This window comes from Sinocyclocheilus rhinocerous, unplaced genomic scaffold, assembly GCF_001515625.1.
Source record: "Sinocyclocheilus rhinocerous isolate Xijiao unplaced genomic scaffold, SAMN03320098_v1.1 scaffold2420, whole genome shotgun sequence".
NCBI lineage: Eukaryota > Metazoa > Chordata > Actinopteri > Cypriniformes > Cyprinidae > Sinocyclocheilus > Sinocyclocheilus rhinocerous.
This window is the reverse complement of record NW_015629430.1, coordinates 205,959-210,518: the sequence shown is the minus strand read 5'-3', so window position 1 is coordinate 210,518 and position 4,560 is coordinate 205,959.

Here is a 4,560-nt window from a genome sequence, read left to right as displayed (position 1 = left end):
GGACAATATTTGGTCGAGATACAACTATTTGAAAATCTGGAATCTTGAGGGTGCAAAAAAATCTAAATATTGAGAAAATCCTCTTTAAAGTTGTTCAAATGAAGTTCTTAGCAGTGCATATTACTAATCAAAAATTAAGTTTTGATATATTTACGATAGGAGATTCACAAAATATCTTCATGGAACATGATCTTTACTTAATATCCTAATGATTTTTGGCATAAAAGAAAAATGTATAATTTTGACCCATACAGTGTATTGTTGGCTATTGCTACAAATATACCCCAGCGATTTAACACTGCTTTTGTGCTGCAGGCTCACATTTGTCTTAATGCAATTGCTGTATAAATCCGTCTCTTTGATCCCTGAAATGTGAAGGTCATGCCTTGCTTTAGTTAATCAGACCGTCTGAATTGGCTACATGTGATCTCTTGGAAAACAGATCGGAATGAGCGTGAAGTTCGAGATGCGGCATCAAAGCGCAGGGTTGTTCCAGGTCACGAGCCGAGGATCTGACTCAGGGGCTGGTGTTCTGGTAAACATGTTGTTGGAGTGTTTCGTAGCAGATCTGAGCAAGAACAAGCAGAGAGGGACTAATACAACCTGGACACTTCTCATCTCAACAGAGAAAACATCCCGCTTTCCTCACTCCAGTGATTTCTCTGTAAATGCTGCGGCAAATAAAGCTGATTTTTGTTAGTCAACTTCCAGACAGTGACCATCAAACACCGGCATTAATGATCATCGGCTGCCCAAACAGCTGCAAACATAATCGAATTAAATGTGCCAAATTTCACGATTGCGACATGGATTGTTTCGCATGAATGCAACTGAAAGCGATTCATCTTAAAATGAAAAATATGAGAGCTTTAATTTTTGACAGAATTTTGTGTAACCTATGGGTTTAACGTATTCAAACATCTGCAAAAATATTTGTTAAAAAATAAATGAAGGCGTCAGATTGTTATTTGTGCCAAATTTCACGATTGCGAGATGGATCGTTTCGCATGAATGCCACTGAACGTGATTACGTGTGTTTTTATTAATGAACAATAATGAAAGCTCAAAATGAGAAATGTGAGAGGTTTTAGTTTTTTGACAGAATTCTGCTTTATTATTTTATTAGACAAATCAATTGGACAAATTGGTATTCGTGCCAAATTTCACTATTGCGACATGGATTGTTTCGCATAAATGCAACTGAAAATTATTATTCTCAAAATTAAAAATATGACAGCTGTAATTTTTGACAGATTTTGTGTAATCTATGTTTAAACACCTGCAAAAAATATTTGTAAAAAAAAAATGAAGGCGTCAGATTGTTATTCGTGCCAAATTTCACTATTGTGACGTGGATTGTTTCGCATAAATGCAACTGAAAATGATTATTATAAAAAAATAAATAAAACATCATTCATTTTTGACAGTTCTGTTTTATTAAAGGATGATCTATGGGTTTGTTCTATCATGTTCAAACAGCTGCAAAAACATTTGCCACAAAAATAAATAAATAAATAAACTGTTATTTGTGCCAAATTTCAACAACAGATTCTTTCGCATAAATGCAACTGGAAGTGATTGCATGCGTATTTAATAATGCATGATAATGAAAACTCAAAATGAGATACAGGAGAGTTACATTTTGACAGAATTCTGCTTTATTATTTTACTGAACAAATTAATGGATCAAACCTGTTATTTGTGCCATATTTTGCTATTGCAAAATTTTTTTTTGTTGTTGCATGAATGCAACTGAAAGTGATTATTCTCAAAATAAAACATGAGAGCTTTTATTTTTGACAGAATTTTTTGGTAATTCTGAGGAAATTCTGATAGGTTTGTTTAATCATGCTGCAAAAATATTTCTCAAAAATATAAATGAATGCGTCAGACTGTTATTTGTGCCAAATTTCACAATTATGACATGGATTTATTCATATAAATGCGAGTGATTACATATGTTTCCATTAATAAACAATAATGAAAACTCAAAATGAGAAATATGAGAGGTTTTAGTTTTTGACAGAATTCTGCTTTATCGTGTTCAAACATCTGCTAAATTATTCATCAGTAAAATGAGTTAACAGGTCAGACTGTTATTAGTGCCACATTTCAACAACAGATTCTTTTGCATAAATGCAACTGGAAGTGATTATTCTCAAAATGAGAAATATGAGAGGTTTTAGTTTTTGACAGTTCTATGTAATCTAAGGAAAAGGTTTGTTTTGCAAAAACATTTGTCAGTAAACAAATCAATTCATCAGATTGTTACTTGTGCCAAATTCCACTATTGCGACGTGTAAGTATGTTTCATTAACGAACCATAATGAAAACACAAAATGAGAAATATTAGCGCTTTAACTTTTCAGATTAATTCTGTGTAATATAAGAACGATCCTGTAGGTTTTGTTTTAACGTGCTCAAACATCTGCAAAAATACCAGTAAAATAAATCAATGGATCAAATCGTTATTTGTGCTAAATTCCCCAAAAAAACAATGTTCTAAGAATGTTTTTCTAACCTTATGGAAATGTAATTTCTGAATATCGTCCAGTTTTTTTTAATGTTTTGAAAACGCTTTTTTCTTGGTTACAGGAAACATTAGGGGAACGTTCCATTCTATCTTTTTGCAAACGTTATGGAAACATTGCTTGATGCATAAATAATGTTTCTGTGCCAACATTAGAAGACTTTACTAAAGACCAGATGAACATTCTCCGAACATTACTGGAAGAACGTTGTTTATAACATTGCCAGAATGTTCTGTTAGCGTGTGAATAAATAGAAATGTACTGAATTTGCACAGATTTTTGTGCAATCTACTGAAGATTCTCTGGGTTTGAAAAACATTGATAGATGTGATCCAGGTTGACATTAGCCGTATTCAAAGCTCGACTCAGAATGTTTTAGCTCAGCGTCAGAACTTGACATGAATGCTTAGATGTTAAATATTTGAAGAGAATCTTCCCTGTTATGAATATTGCATTATGGAATGCGTTCTTTCATTTTCAAATGTATTGTCTTGTTAACTATTGTCTTGTTTTCTACTCGAAAACCCCTAAACGCAGCTAATTTAGTCTGAAATCCAATAATATTATGAGCAGTGTGCACGTCTGTTTTTATTTCAATTTACGTTGACTTACAATGACTGCCCATGTTCTTAAATAGAAATATGTTTCGATTAGTGCAGGACTGAGATGGGTTTAGATCTAATGCACGAAATTCTAATCACAAAACTGAACCAAATTCATTGAGTTTCTGGGTCGATTGGTGAAATCATCTTCTGCTATGACAGTGATTTCTCTTCTGCTGTTTTGGGGAATTACTGTGATGAATGTTTGGTCTCTAGAGCTGCTCGTCACAAATGCTTTCAAGATAATGACGTGAACTAAAAACGATGGAAAGACACTGCTTCGTAATGTTTCCATGGTGATATGCATCATGCGTCTCTATCTTTGACTGTTTTTCATCCTCTGATTTCTTCTTCTCATTACTGATGTTTACAAAGTCAGGGATCAGTTATTTGATTTGATCTGAACAAACCACGAAAACTAAGAGGTGCGGTCACATTTAACGTTTCTGCCGTGAAATACAAAAGATTAAAAAAAAAACAATAATTGTGACTTTATCTCAGAATTTTGACTTCGTTGTGCACGATTATGGAAATAGTCAAAACTGCGAGATATAAACTCATAATTCTGACTTTTCTCTCAATTCTGAGTTTATGTCTCACAATTCTGACCTTTCTTTTTCAGAATTGCAAGAAAAAAAAGTCATAATTGTGAGATAGAAAGTTGCAATTGCGTTTTGAAAATTTTTATTCTGTGGCAGAAAACAAAACAGAATTGTGAGATTTAAGTGTGAACTGCGAAATGTAAAATCAGTATTGTGAAAATTATGAATTCAAAGTTTGTATCTCACAATCCTGAGTTTATTTTTCACAATTCTTACTTTTTTGTTTCTGCCTCAGAATTAAAAAGGTAATTGTGACTGTATAATCTCACAATTCCAACATTTTTCTCGCAACTCTTGAGTTATATCTCACAATTGTTGTTTTTTCCTGCAGCAGAATAAAAAAAAGGGGTTATTGCTTTTTTTTTAATCTCTCAATTCTGACATTTTTCTTAATTGAAAGATAAAAAGTTGCAATTATTTTTGGCAGAAAAAAAAACGGAATTGTGAGATGTAAACTCCGAATTGTGAAATTTTTTTGGAATTCTACGATTTATATCACAATTCTGAGAAAATTGAAAAAATTTGGAATTGTGAGATATACACTCAGAATTGAGAGAAAATATGTCAGAATTGTAAAATTAAAACATTCCATGCATTAGCGAATTTTCGGCAAAATTTTGTTTTATGTTGAGCGAAATCTTTTAAGCAACTGGATCTTTTTTTTTTTCTTTTTTTTTTGCATTGTCCAGTTTAAAAATGTCTTAGTTATGAAAGCAGATGTTTCATTCCAGCTAAAACGGAACGTTTTCAGAACTTCATACTAACATTCTGGCAAGGTTCTCTCTTAACAGAACGTCCGTTCAAACATCTCTGGTCGTTAATAAT